Source organism: Bison bison, unplaced genomic scaffold, assembly GCF_000754665.1.
Source record: "Bison bison bison isolate TAMUID 2011002044 unplaced genomic scaffold, Bison_UMD1.0 scf7180017864244, whole genome shotgun sequence".
In the NCBI taxonomy this organism is placed as follows: Eukaryota; Metazoa; Chordata; class Mammalia; order Artiodactyla; family Bovidae; genus Bison; species Bison bison.
Window position 1 is genome coordinate 198982 of NW_011494816.1, and position 16154 is coordinate 215135.

A 16154-nucleotide genomic window follows, 5' to 3' on the forward strand; every position below is an offset into this window, starting at 1 on the left:
TAGGGTTAGAATTTGGACATTTGTTTTGGGGGGAACACTATTTAATCCACTACACTAGAATTGTTGTCAATATTCAAGATACTATATATGAAATGCTCAACAGAGCACCTTGGACATATACTGTGCTTAGCTGCTCAGTCATGTCCAACTCTTTGTGCCCCCATGGACCATAGCCTGCCAGGATCCTCTGTCCATGGGTTTTCCCCAGGCGAGAATACATAGGAGGCTCTAAAAATTATACTTATTATTAAATATAATAAAAGTAAAGCTTGGGCATACATTTGATGAAGACTAACATCTAAGAATGGAAATCCAGAGAATGAAAATGAGGAGCTTGCTTATTTATAAAACAGTCTAAGCACACGAGGGCAAAGCCCTAGGCTCCAGGCTTGCCACGAAGCAAAACGTTTCCTAGGGGAGCAGCCCCAGACACTGGGGGGAAGCCTGAAGTAGAGGCAAAAATTGGCACAGGGACACCCCACTGGAAAAAATGGGGACCTGGCAGGTAAACAAAAGATTCATCCATTTGTCCCTTCAATCACCCATTATTTATTGCCCACCTACTAGAGTTAGGCATGGCACCAGTCTCCAGGGATTCCAAGCATGGCAAGAACACTACATTTTAGAAAGATTTCTATTTTGATTGGGGGCGGGGAGGGACAACCTTTTTACATTTGTTTGCTTTCGTCATAAAATTAATTAAGGTTATTAGAAAATATGGGAGGAAACAGATGGCCTGAGCAGGTAGTTGTGGTACAGAGAAGACTATAGGCTTCAAACATGCTCACGTAGCTGTAAGATCTTGGTCATGTCATTCAAACTCTCTGAGCCTCAGTTTCCTCATCTGTAAAATAGGGGTAATAATATTCCTCACCTCCCCATTGGGGAAGGCCTATATAACATGAGAAAACGCATGTGAAGCACTTGGTACAAGAACTGAAACAAGGAAGGTTTGCAATAAATACCCCTTTTCCCTTTCAGGTAGGTGTTTCAGAAAGAAGACGCGGGCATCCTCACACTCATTCACTATATAACATGACACTCATATTCCCTAAATCAACTTTCACCAGAGGCTAATGGGCTGTTTTCTTTCAGTTCAAGCAAGATATTTTCCTGGCTGGGCTGTAGCTGGAAACAAAAGCAAGAAATATAGGATACAGTGAACTTGGGAAATCTTTCCTGTAAAAACCCTGGCAGATTTATCACAGATGTCTGGCCCACTCATGGCCTTCTCCTGAATTCTATTAAGAATAATAACAAACAACCAGGAAACTGAACCCCGAAGCCCAGAAAACAGTGTTCTGGGTCTCTGGAAAAGTGGGGTCATGTACACACACATGAGACCCCAGGCCCTCCAGGCACTCTTTGGTTGCCGGGACAAGGAAGTCAGCAATTACAGACACCCCTGACGGACGCTGGGCTAGGCCTTCTCACATGCACAAGCTCTTTTGGATCCTTGAAAAGAGCTGTTGGTCCCTCATTTTTCAGATAAGAATACCTAGGGCTAAGAGAAGGTGAGTTTTTTACACTGAGATGCTCAAGCATGCAAGCACATAGGACTCACTTACGGAGCTTATGTAAAACACAAAGGTTCTGACTTGGCAGGTCTGAAGTAGGGGCTCTGGCATGAGTATTTTTTATAAACATCAGAGGTGATTCCAATGTATACATTCTGCTGACTAATGACCTCTGCAGCACAGGCTCTAAGTCTGTGAGATTTGGACTGATGTCCCGTCTCTGTCAGTATCTAACAAGGTAGCACTTAGCAAGTTGCTTTATCTCTCTGAGCCTCAGTTTCTACTTCTGTCAAATGGGGGTAATTAAACCCAGTCCATAAAGTTTTTTAATCAAAGTGAAAGTTGCTCAGTCATGTCCAACTCTTTGCAACCCCATGGACTATACAGACTATACAGTCGATGGAATTCTACAGGCCAGAATACTAGAGTGGGTAACCTTTTCCTTCTCCAGGGGATCTTCCCAACCCAGGGATCAAACCCAGGTCTCCCACATTGCAAGCAGATTCTTTACCAGCTGAGCCACAAGGGAAGCCCAAGAATACTGGAGTGGGTAGCCTATCCCTTCTCCAGGGGATCTTCCCCACCCAGGAATCTAACCAGGGTCTCCTGCATTGCAGGCAGATTATTTACCAACTGAGCTATGAGGGAAACCCTTTTTAATCAAGAATCTTATTAAAATGAGTTACTAATCCACAAGAAGTACTCAATAAATCATAGCAAGTCATATGGCTACTGATTATTTCTGTGGCCTTGAGCAAATTTCTTAACTCTTAGACTTCAAGTTCTCTTCTATAAAATGAGGGATCTTAGGATAGAATCTTTAGGAAACATTTTGCTCCATGTAACCCTGAGTGGGTGCCTATTAATATATGTCCCTCCTTCCGTGAGGATGAACCCCACTGGCCATTTAAGCGATGAGCCAATTCTGGACAAAGAGCAAGTTGAGCAAGAAAACAATGCTTACTTCAGGCCAATGTGTTTCTGTCTTCCGAAGAGCTGGCCAATCCACCCCAGGCTATATCTGCAGCCGATGCTTGCTGAAATGTCTCCACGTAACCCTCAACTCGCCATTCCTATTATACTCTCCTCATGCTGCCTGGAGTTACATAAAGCAGCAGGAAAGAGCACGACTGCACTTGTGGTCACAACATTGAGCTGGGGTCCCTGGTTTTGCTCCTCCAGTTTGCAGCCATGAAGGAATGGAATGTAGGACCAGCCATTTATTCATCCCTTCATATGTCTGGCCTCAATATGTGGGACAGACGTGGTGCTGGGTGCTGAAGATGCTGAGACAATATGCAAGGCCTGTACTAGGGTTCATGATCAAAGGACGGAGGAACAGTCATGACAAGAGGCCAATGTTGTGACTCGGAGGGTAGAGGACAGATGTCTGTGGGTGCACCAAGGGGACCTGGAAGCCCAGGGCTGCTTTACTCACTGATTCCTTCACCCATAAGCACATCTGTGTGCCAGGCTCTGGGCTAGTCACTAGCTTTCTTGGGTCGTCATCACACCTGCTCTCAGGGTTTGAGCTGCTCACAGCTCCAGTCCTGGGCTCTCATCTGCCTATGTGCAGGGCTCAGCACTACCCAGGAATATAGATCTGTACTCCTATGCCCCTGTAGCTCTAGGTCTCTCTAGGTAGACTCTCCACCAAAAGCTGAGAACACACAGAGGCAGCAATTGTTCCACAGACACGGCAACCTCAATCCTGAGCCTGAACCAGGCATAGAAGAAGGTGGTGAGAAGTGGTCAGCCAGTTGATGAGGAAAAGCGAAGAGATCGGAGACTCCAGGCTTCTCCTAGGAGAAGGAGGGAAGGTCAATTTCTTTCTCTAAGATTCTCAAACTTTACTGTGCCAGGCACTCTGACGAATACAGACACAGCCCCACCTACAGAGTTCAGTCTAGGCCTGGCTGGGTGCAGCAGCCAGGCTAACCTATGATCTGTATCAGAGGAGTCAGGAGGGGCCTTGGCCCCACCCCTCAGGCCCAAAGGGCCTCATTAGAAGTTCCATTTAGGCTTTGAAGAGGTAAAAGGTACAGCCCCAGACATGTTCCTGCAGGATTAGAAAAAGAGGATGGTCATGGTTGGATCTTAAACACATCCTATTTTATAATGCTAGTTGGCTTTTTTTTTTTTTTCATTTTTTATTATCTACAAGAATGACAATGGCTGAGATCTTTAGAACTTCCAAAATTTCATCTATGAGCAGCTCCTTATGTTTTCAGCCCCCTTGAGTTGGCCAGCCAGCCACAAGGCTGTAAAGATGGAAAAGGCAGAGGGAAACCAGGCTCCCAGAGGTGATAAGACTCACCTACAGTCACACAGATGCCAATCCAACATAGGAGGCAAACCCTGAAGTCTGAGAGCAGGCCATGTGCATGGGGCCATTTCACCTGGCCAAGACCCTGGCCCCAGAGAGGGAGCGGTTGACTCCTGGCTTCATAGGATGCCCATAAAGTGACCTTCTCACTGATCTCTCTACAATCTCATCGAATGGGAAAAGTGGGGGATGTTTCAAGAAAACAAGAGATTTCAGATGAAGACAAAGAATTTTAGAATCAGCCTGGCCCAGGATAAAGCACGTAGTCTTTGGAGTTGGGTCATCAGAGTCCATACCTAGGCCTACTGCTCTCTGTGGGAGGATTAGTTGTGAGGATTTAATAAGAGACTGATGCATGCAAAGCACCTGATGCATATGTGTGGGTGTGCGTGCACTCAGTCATGTTGATTCTTTGTGACCCCATGGACTATATAGCCCATCTGGCTTCTCTGTCCATGGAATTCACTAGGCAAGAATACTGGAGTGGGTGACCATTTCCTTCTCCAGATCTTCTCGACCCAGAGGATCTTCCCAACCCCGTTGGCAGACAGATTCTTTACCATGGCGCCACTTGTGTAGGTGTTAAATTGTAGCAATAATAACAGCAACATTTTTATGTTTTTTAATTGTAGGAAAATTGCTTTACAGTGTTGTGTTGTTTCCTGCCATACAACACTTCGAATCAGTTATAATCATATACACAACCCCTCCCTCCCCTCTCCCCACCACCCCTGGTCATCACAGAGCCCCAGACTGGTCTCCCTGTGTTATATAGCAACTCCTATTAGCTATCTATGTTACGCATGATAGTGTATGTCTGTCAATGCTCCTTTCTCAATTCAGCCCACCCTCTCTTTCCCCGGCTGTGTCTCTACATCTGTATTTCCAATCCTTCTCTGCAAATAGGTTCAGTAGTATTTTTTCTAGATTCCATATATATGCATTAATATATGATATTTGTTTTTCTCTATGACTTACTTCAATCTGTATAAGAGGCTCTAGGTTTGTCTACCTCATTACAACTGACTAAATTCATTCCCTTTTATGGCTGAGTAATATTCCATTGTGTTTATGTACCACATCTTTCTTAGCCATTCATCTGTTGATGGGCATCTCGGTTGCCTCCATGACCTGGCTATTGTAAATAGTGCTTCAGTGAACATTGGGGTACATGTGTCTTTTAGAATTATAGTTAAAAGAAACAATTGTGGTTTTCTCAGGGTATACACTAAGTAGTGGGATTGCTGAGTCATATGAGCTTCCCTTATAGTTCAGTCGGCAAAGAATCTGCCTGCAATGCCAGAGACCCAGGTTCGATTCCTGGGTTGGGTAGATTTCCTGGAGAAGGAAATGGCAACCCACTCCAGTATTCTTGCCTGGAGAATCCCATGGACAGAGGAGCCTGGTGGACTACATTCTATGGGGTCTCAAGAGTTGGATACAACTTAGCAACTAAACCACCACCAAGGTAGATTTATTCCTAGGAATCTCCATTTTGTTCTCCATAATGGCTGCATAGGTTTACATTCCCACCAACAGTGCAGAAGGGTTCCCTTTCCTCCACACCCTCTCCAGCATTTATTGTTTGTAGATTCTTTTTGATGATGGCCATTCTGACTGGTGTGAGGTAACAGCAACATTTAGCTAGGTCTTACATGCTGTTCTGAGCACTTCCTGTATATAACTTTTTAGCCTTACATCAACTCTATGGTGTAAGTTATAGTAATCATCTCCCATTTGACAGATGAAGAAATAGAGGCACACACACACATACAAGAAAAAAAAAAAAATAAGAGAAATGCTGAGAGTCACACAGTTAGTAGGGAGAAGTGTAGCTAAAATTTGAACACAGGCTCCAGAAACAGGGCCCTAAACCAGAGTGCTCTATCATGCCTTTTTGTAAGCAGCATGTTTGCTTGTGTGTCTCAGTGATGTCCAACTCTTTTGTGACCCCATGGACAATAGCCTCCCAGGCTCCTCTGTCCATGGAATTTTCCAGGCAAGAATATTGGAGTAGGTTGCCACATCCTACTCCAGGGGAGCTTCCCAACCCAGTGATTAAAACTGTGACTCTCATATCTCCTGCATTGCAGGAGGGTTCTTTACCACTGAGCTGCATCCCTCATAAAACAGAATTAACTGCCTTTTACTTCCCCTAAAACTGACATTAGCAAATTTCAGAAAGAATTCTGGGCCTAATACCGCAGACTCAGTAGCCTTGATAGCTACTCCCTAAGCAAGGGTCTTCTTGGCTTTCCCCTTCCAGCCTTACCTCTCTGGGATAGGGCCATCCCAGTGCCTGCTGGCCCACCCACCACCCACCTTTCCCAGATGGGTACAAAACTCATCTCAAGTCAGCCTGCCTGGATTCTATTTAGACATTCTTCTCAGAAGCAGATAGTACAGATGCTTCTGCTGAATGAGAAGCAGGTACAAGTTTACCCCACACGTCAAAGGACAAGACAGATGGGTGCCCCTCAAGGCACTCTCATCCCACCCAGCAGCAGGCCACCCACCAGCCTCCCCTTCAGCTCTGACCCCCTGGGGACCCCACCAAACTCTCTCTAGTCATCATTTCTCATTTTGCACTCTGGGAGGGGAGAAAGATCTGCATTAGGTGAGAGATAAATTTTCACAGAGACATCTTCGTTGGCTTTTTTTTTTTATTAATCTTCATTAGTCACTGCACTTGGGCTTCCCTTGTGGCTCAGCTGGTAAAAAATCCACCTGAAATGCAGGAGACCTGGGTTCGATCCCTAGGTTGGGAAGATCCCCTGGAGAAGGGAAAAGCTACCCACTCCAGTATTCTGGCCTGGAGAATTCCATCAACTGTATAGTCTGTATAGTCCATGGGGTCGCAAAGAGTCAGACACAACTGAGCGACTTTCACAGTCACTGAGCTCACCCAGATGACTGAGGGAGTTAAAATGTGTGAGCATCTTCTGAGAGCAGGCCTTCAGGTGTGACATGTATATGCTCAGTTTTCTCATCCACAAAATGAAGATACCTCTTGTACAGTGCTGACTGGGGATGAGATCAAATAAAGAGACATTTTAATGAAGAAAAACAGCCTTTGTCACTGGTTCCCCTAAGATAATAAACTTTCTATTGTGCCTTTTCTTAGAACTAATCCTAAAATAGAGCTCAAAATGCCAGCTACAAGGTGGAAACAAAACCCTCAGAGCCCTTCCGAGGGCAGCAAGATGTCCAGGAAGGAGCCCTGGCCTGGACCCGTCCCAGTTCAGCCTGTCACTTGCTGTGTAACTGAGCAAGTCTCATTTCTGCCTATAAAATAAGAGCACTAATAACACCCATGGGGCCTCCCAGGTGGGCAGTGATAAAGAATCCACCTGCCAATGCAGGAAGATGCAGGAGACAAGGGTCCAATCCCTGGGTCAGGACAATCCCCTGGTGAAGAAAATGGCAATCAGTATTCTTGCCTGAAAAATCCGTGGACAGAGGAACAGTAGGCAACAGTCTATGGGGTTGCAAAGAGCCGGATATGACTGAGTGACTAAGCACGCACAATTAACAACAGTACCAAGGCCTTGCCTGGCACTTGCTGCATGCTCGGCACTCTTCCTAGGGCTCTCAGATATTAACTCATTTCAATAAAATAAATAAAATCAGATGAAGGCTGGATCTTCACGTTTCCTCCCAGCTCTGCCTGTCGGGGACTAGCAGGCCCGCTTTGGGGTTCTGTAATTAAGAGAGGTGTTAATGGCCCTTATCTGTCCCCAGATCATCAGGCCAGATAGAGTCCAGCTCTGCGTTGTCAGCACCAAGCACTGGGGGTCTCCACAGCAGTGTGGTAGGCCTTCCTCCTCGAGCCCAGGGTAACTGATGAGGTGTGGGGGCAGCGACTGGACGAGGAACCAGTGAGAGAGCAAACAGAGCAAGTGATTAAACAGAGGAGCAGAGCGGCTGGCCACACTCGGCCTCCTCAGAAGACCCCTCTTTGGAGGCCATCCAGAGAGGAAACACGATCCTCCGCCGGCCAGCTGGGTCTTTTCACAGCAAACCTGGCTCAAATGGGAAAACACTTTTCGGTGGCCTCTCTCTTCTCATTTTTAGATTAGAGGGTGACAATGGACTTGCCAAAGGAAAAGATAAAGTTTGTTTCATATATGGAATCAGGTCTAGTTGCTAATAGTCTGCTTTCCCGCTCGCTCCCACTCTCTCCTGCTGCCACTGTAGCCGCCTTATTTTCCTAATCAGCCGCAGACCTCAGTCCCTCCCAACCCTTGTCCATTCTGGTCCTTCTACCTGGAGTACCCTTCTGTCTCCACTCTACCTGGACAGTATCTTCTTCTTCTTCAGGACTCCAGTCAAAGGTCACCTCATCATCCTTCTAGAAGGTTCTGGGACCCTCCTCTGCAGCCTTGTGGAGTCAGAGACTTGGACAGAATCATAGCTCTTTTCATACTGTGCCCTAATCACCTGGGTATAGGTTAAAATGAAAAAACCTGTCATCCATCAGAGAACAAGGTTCAAGTCTGGTCCAGTGCTTATACCTGCATGACCTTGGGCAAGACGGCTAACCTTCAGCTTCTGCTTCCTTGGCTATTAAATGGGGATAACGATGAGTATCTAAGCCAGCTGCAGCAAGCAGCAGCTGAGACCATGTGGGGATGGTGCCTGCAGGGTGCTTGGCAGGGGCCAAGCTCGTGGCAACTCTGCTCAGTGTCACTGCTGTTAAATGACCTTCCCCAAGCTGTGAAAGGAGAGGGGGTTGAGAACCTTATACTTAGGAGATCTGGGTTTAGTATGGCTCCCCTGCTCCTTTCTTTACAATACTTGTTTTTACTCTGTTAGTCAAGAATTTCAACTGCGTATTTTGAGTTCTCTTTTCTCTCCAATTCAACCCTTTCCAGCAGGCTGTGCTGTGAGTCTGAGTGATCTGCCCAGACTTGGGTGCCACCAGTTATCAGCAGGTGAGATTAGGGATGTCTCTATAATGTGTCAGTCACTGAGCCAGGTGCTTCCCATGCTTTTCATCTCATCTATACAGCCGATGACCTCATATTATAGATGACAAAATAGAGGAGCAGGCAGTCTGGATTGCCATCCACGACTCAGTGCTTGCTTGACCTAAGGAAGTTACTGAAACTACGGAGCTTCTGTTCCTCACCTGGCAAGTAGGGATCATGTGAGGGATGGATGAGATGATGCAGGTGGTGGTTAGGTAGGGTGCCTGGTGTATGGGAAGCCCATGGCACACGCTGTGCTGTTGCAGGTAAACCTAAAGTTCGCCCTTGATAAATGCCAGCCCTCTCCACCTACCTTAACCCCAAGTCTTCAAGCTTCCCCTCAGCCATAATGAATTTAGGTTCCTCGATTCCCCATACTCTCTTACCTTAAGTTCTTCACTTGTACTGTTCCCTTTATCTGAAACATTCCTCTGCTCTCCACTACCAGCCAACTCCAACTTATTAGATTAAATGTCAGCTTCTCCAGGGGGCCTTCCCTGTTACTTTACTCTAAGTTATATACTACTCCTAGAGGTACCTTACACTATCCCCATCATTTCATTTCACGTCACAGGTAATAGGTAATTTTGCTAAATCCAAAGTTCAAAACAACATGCTGCTGCTGCTGCTAAGTCGCTTCAGTCGTGTCCGACTCTGTGCAACCCCATAGATGGCAGCCCACCAGGCTTCCCCATCCCTGGGATTCTCCAGGCAAGAACACTGGAGTGGGTTGCCTTTTCCTTCTCCAGTGCAGGACAGTGAAAAGTGAAAGGGAAGTCGCTCAGTCGTGTCAGACTCTTAGCGACCCCATGGACTGCAGCCTACCAGGCTCCTCCATCCATAAAATGGTATAAAGTGGTGAAAAACTGGCTTCTAATCCTGCCCCATCCACCCACCTTCCCTCACCTCAGCAAGTTATCACATTCCTTAGTTTCCTGGGTATCCCTTCTAGAGTTACTTCAGGCAAACAAAAATAAGTACTCTTATTTTCCCCCATTCTGACATGAAAAGTAGGACACTCCATAATCATTTCTCACCTGGTTCTTGCCACATCACACCCCGCCATGGAGATCATTTCTTATCAGGATGTATAGTACTTTCTTATTCTTTCCCACCATAACCTAGCATTCTATTGTATGGAATTTACCTAGTCAGTCCCCACTGATGAACATGTATATCTGCTGTGTTGCTGGTGTGCAGTATATATAGAGGATAAATTTCTCCCAGAAATGAGGAAAAGGCATTTATAATACAATGTAATATCTTCCCTGATTCAAATATAAGCCTCATGAGGGCTGGGACATCTGTCTTCACTGAGCATAGGGCAGAGCCCCCCACCCGCACCTCCTCCAGGGCTCCACATCCCCCCACCATACAGCCCCACTTGGAAAGGGACACAGATGTCTGTGTGCTTTCCTCTTTCTGACCTCTCTCCGCAAAAGCAGTATTCCTGCAATACCCCAGGAAACAATTTATTAATATTTGAGTTCTCAACTCAGGTTTCCAAATACTAACTTATCAAGATTAGTATTTGAATTTCCAACAAGACAGTAAGGATGAGGAGCCTTAGAGGTTGACCTGGCTCTTTGCCATTTGCCCATCACCCCCCAGATCCATTGTCAACTATGCAAGTTTCCAAGGCTGGGGGGAATCAGTCAGTGATGGTATTCCTATCTCTGTGAAGGCCACTGCCATTAATGTCACCACATCAAGCTACAGTTGGGAACCAGTCATTCTCGCTCCTCTTTCACAATTTCGTATCATCAGTCATCAAGTCCTATCAATGATACCTCTTAAAAATCCCTAACATCTCCATAGTCTCTATATCTTTTCTGGATGAAAGCTTTATCCTAAATCTCTCCTCTTTTGAAGTACAGTATAATTTTCAGAAAGTTAAAATAAAAATGACTATCATAATAACATAAAGTTAACATGTGTTCAAGATTTATTTAATTCATTAATGAGGAAACCTGATAATAAAGCTGGCTTGGAGTATTTTTGAAGAGCTGAGTATTGATATTACATAAGTGCTACAGAGAGAATATTGGAATAAGATATCTTACTAGATACAAAACTAGTTAATGTCCTTCAGGACAGTAAAAGCAGAACCTTTTTTCTATCAGACAAACTATTTTATCTCTGGCAGACAAAAATCCACAAATTAAAAAGAAATTTCACAGAGCCTGGGTCTAATCAATAGCAAATAATATATCCAACAAGAATATATACAAATTTGCTTCTGTCGTTTCTGACTCTTTGAGACCCCATGGACTGTAGCCCACCAGGCTCCTCTGTCCATGGAATGTTCCAAGTGAGAATACTGGAGTAGGTTGCCACTTCCTACTCTGGGGGATCTTCCCAACCCAGGGAACGAACCTGCATGTCTTGTGTTTCCTGCACTGGCAGGTGGATTCTTTACCACTGTGCCACCTGGGCTTCACTTGCCCAATAAGAGTACATTCCCACAAAGAAAGATGGCAGCCACCTTTTGTTTTTGTAAATAAAGTTTTATTTACATCATTATGTTCATTCCCTTACCTATTGTCTTTGACTGCTGGCATGCTACAATGGTGTTGTTGAATGCCTGTGATGGAGAACATAAGGACCACAAAGATTCTCCCTTCCCTCCCACCCACTTCCCAAACTGTTACCAGAGCAATCCTTCAAAATCATGCAATGCACATTGTCAGTTCTCTGCCTAAAATCTTTCTGAATCCCCATTGCTCACTAGTTAACTTCACCTTGTACAAATCCCTGAGCCCTCTGACCCCCAGTCACCTTTACCTGTGATGACCTCTATCATGTGATATGTGTGACAGCTCTATGGACCTGAAAGCCTGTGCACAAGGTCTGTAACTTGCATTGGCGATCAGGAGGATTCATTTTTCTCCACATCTCAAAGCACTGGGAAGACTTTGGGCATCTCTGGTTTGAGGCAACTGGGGATGAAAAAACGATTAATACCAACCACCCCTGAAGCTTTGGGGGAGAATTAAGGGGGAAACTTGTTTATAGAGCTTGGCACCTGGTAAAGAGCTCCATAAATGTGAGCTTATTCCCCTACAGTCAGCTTACCTCATGTGGATCTGAAATAAGGATTATGCTTCTGAGAGGGAGAAGAGGCAGTGAGGAGCAGAGGGCTGCCGAGGCTGGAAGGGAAAATTGTGGTGAGGACAACATCTGCTTTCTATTCCCCAGACTCGGGCCCCCGGCCGCCCTCCCGGTGGAACGTTTCTCCATTCCGTATAAACAGAAAGGATGATTCTCGTAATCTCGGCAACAAAATACGCAAGCATAAAAATGGGTCATATTTTACTTTAATGAGAGAAACGAGGGCCTGTTTCCTTCACACAGAGAAGCCTGGGTTGCTGTAATTAACACCAAATGGGCCCGAGGCTGATCTCTCAAATGTGAAGAGGTTGTTGGAATTGGAAGAAACCTGGGGCCTCTGGAGGTGATAAGCATTGCCATCCCCTCACTCCTCCCATCCCTAACCCCCTCTTCCAGCCAGCTGCCAGGTCCTGAAAAGCAAGGGAGGATTAACTTTCATTAAGCACTTACTAGGTGCTTCACAGGAAAACACACATGGGAATGCATACACACACACACACACACACACACACACACACAGATGCAATCAGGAAAGGCATTCCCAGATCAGAAGACTAAGCCTCAGAGAGGTGAAGCAATTTGCCTAATCTTTGCCAGCTTGGAAGAGATGGGATCCTTCACCATCTGGCATTAACTTCTCTTTCAAATCTCATCCCTCCATAACAGCCCTCCTGTATGGCAAGGAAATCAAACCAGTCAATCCTAAAGGAAATCAGTCCTGAATATTCATTGGAAAGATTGATGCTGAAGCTAAAGCTCCAACACTCTGGCCACCTGATGCTGGGAAAGATTGAAGGCAAGAGAAGAGAATGACAGAGGATGAGATGGTTGGATGGCATCACCTACTTGATGGACATGAATTTGAGCAAACTGTAGGAGTTGGTGATGGACAGGGAAGCCTGACGTGCTGCAGTCCATGAGGTGGCAAGAGTTAGACATGACTGAGCTAATGAACTGAACTGTAGTATATAGTCCAATCACATTGGGCCACTTTCCATTTCCGATTTATGGCCAACTCCTGCCTGTTTGTGGGCTGGCAAACCAACCACCTTTCCTTTACTTCTTTGCTCTTGAAATCTTGGTTCATCTTTCAAAACCAAGTCAAAATTGAGCAGCACATGGATTAGTGGCATAGAACATGCGTATGGACATTGGGATCACTCAAACCATCTTACAGACCAATCCTGCCATCTCATTCACCTCTTCTCTTTAAGCCCTACTTGCCCATGTGTAAAATGGGGATAGCAACACAGAGGTGTGGTAGGAGTGAATGAGTTAACATATATTAAATGACTTGCACAGAGCTTTGAACCCAGTACTTGCCTTCTGTATATCTGGTGGAAACATGGCAACATTGCCAGCCATCAGGAGAGAAACTTAAACAACAAAGGCATTTCAAAGGTATACTCTCATGATGAAATGACTACTCTCACAAATGACTGTGAAATGTCCCAACCCACTCCCCTTGCCAGAGACACATTATCCCAATGTGCCTACCTGCCCATCTTTGTTTGGAAGCTGCTCCAATGAGGACAGCTGGACGCGGGTGACAGGGTGTCAACTCCCTAAGCTAGTCCTTGGTTGCTGGTCCTAGACTTACTACAGAAAGTTGTCAGCACCAGATAGAATATCTGATCTGTAGGCAAATAAAAGTATGATAACAGTGACAAATTCAAACTATTGTTCTTCCTTTTATAAGACTTCTTTCAGGGGAACCATTTGGCATGCCACTATGAATAAAGAAATGGGGCTTGAAAAGATAAGAAGATGGGAAGATCAGAGAGGAAATTCTTGGAAGATTCTACAAAATAATGACCTGAATATGCGCTCAGGGTCTTTTCACTGTTCCAACTCCCAGGGATCATTCCACCACCAAAATAAACTTGGCTCATTGTAGTAGCCTAGAAGAGAAGCTGGATATGGCTGACACTTCAAATACTGGGAAAGAGGACTTAAGATGAGGAATTCATTCATTGTTACACAAAAGGAAGGACTCAAACCCCACCTGAAAAGAGGCTTGCCTTCCTAGAAGAATCTGCAGTGAAGACTTCAATTATGAGGTCATGGGAAGAAAGCATGATGGACTCTCTAGGGTCAGGGAGAGGGACCATCCCTCCAACTAGCTCTGTGTGGCTCTAGAAGAGGTCAGCTATTTTTCAGAGGTGGCTGTGTCATGGGGTTGAAGACACCCCATTTCCACTGGAATATTATAACAAAGAGGCTCCCTTCCCTACCCAATCTTAACAAACCTGTCATCAACAATCTACCAGAAAAGAAACTTCTCTGTCTTCCACTACCTATTGGCCTCCCTTGGCCCAAAAGACCCCAATGCCCTGTGTGCATACTCTACAAAACATGTACTTACAGACCAGATATTATTAAAGGGATCAGAAGCTATTGAGGCAAGGAGACCTTTCCCAACATGTGGCTTTTAAGGAGGCAAGATATAGTTAGAATTCTTAATGAGATATTGTGAAAGCACACACACAAGAACACCTTTTAGTACTATACACATGATTTCTAAATTCTAAAGTTCAATAGAAAAAATTTAAAGCTAAATGTTATTTTTTCAGTTTTTCTGCTTTAACTTTAACTTTAAAACTTAAGTTTGTTAACTTTAAAACTTAAAGTTAGCTTTAAAACTATAACATATTGGAAAGTTGAACACAAGCAGCAATCACCATACAGAGCAAAAACTGCTTAAATTGAAGACCATAGATGAGAAGGTAAGAGACATGAAAGAGAAAAGCAGGAGATAGATTATCTAAGAATAGACTTCTAAAAGGGGAGCAAGAAAGAGATGGAGGAGGATTAATAATGGGAGATAGAATTAAATAAAATTTCACAGAGGGGAGGAAAAGCAGGAAACTTTATATGGAAGTTGCCTTGAACAGGAATAATTTTAAGTAACACACACCTAGACCTATTCTGGCAAAATTACTGAACTCCAAAAAAGAAGAAATATTTATGAGTTTCTTGTGGCAGCCATGAAGATGTGCCTTTCAGATCTCCTACTACAGGGAATCTAATTAGCTGATGACCCCTCTCCAGCCCCTCTGAAACTACCACAAATTTCATGCTGAGGCCTTGCTTTCTGCAGACAGCTCTCGGCCATGACTAAGCATGCAAGGGTCCTGAGGCAGGCCCACGCCCAAGTGATGCCTCCTATGAAAAACTTGGGTTCAAGGATTCCCAATAGGTTTGATCAAACCTTTCCTAGAGCTGCACTGCTGTCAGAGATAGCTCCTGCCTTAACTTCCTTCTTTACAACTCTGCTTTCATAGGTCTTATACCTCCATTGTGGTCAAAGTTTCCCCTGCCCTTCACTTCCTTTTTTGATAAATCTCTTACCTATCTAATCCTCTCTTTGTGTCATTTTAGTAGACCTCAACTAATACAGATATGGAGAAGGCAATGGCATCCCACTCCAGTACTCTTGCCTGGAAAATCCCATGGACAGAGGAGCCTGGTGGGCTGCAGTCCATGGGGTTGCTAAGAGTCGGACACGACTGAGCGACTTCACTTTCACTTTTCACTCTTATGCATTGGAGAAGGAAACGGCAACCCACTCCAGTGTTCTTGCCTGGAGAATCCCAGGGATGGGGGAGCCTGGTGGGCTGCCGTCTCTGGGGTCGCACAGAGTTGGACACGACTGAAACGACTTAGCAGCAGCAGCACAGATATACAAAGATATTGGTAAATAGATAAATAAGTGGTAGATAGATAGACAAAAATAAATATCTGAATTTCTAGATACAACACTGGTAACAGAAGACAGTGAATCATAATTTTTAGATTGAAAGAAAAAAACGCACTGCAATTCTATCTATATTCCACCAAGACATCCATTTTAAGCAAAGGTTGAGTTAGATACTGATTGATACTCCCAAGTATTTCCAGTTCTCTGCCTTCCAGGCACACAGAGGGCTTGGCATGACTCTGTTTCATTTGCAGTTTGCCATGGTGAAATTCTTTGGCCAATGAAAATGAGTATGTCCCTCCTGGGCAGAAGCATTTAATGGTGGTAGGAGACTTTCCAGCATTCTCCTTTGCTGATGTGATCTGGAGACTAGAGCTCTTCATGAAAATTAGAGATACCAAGGGAACATTTCATGCAAAGATGGGCTCAATAAAGGACAGAAATGGTATGGACCTAACAGAAGCAGAAGATATTAAGAAGAGGTGGCAAGAATACACAAAAGAACTGTAACAAAAAAGATCTTCATGACC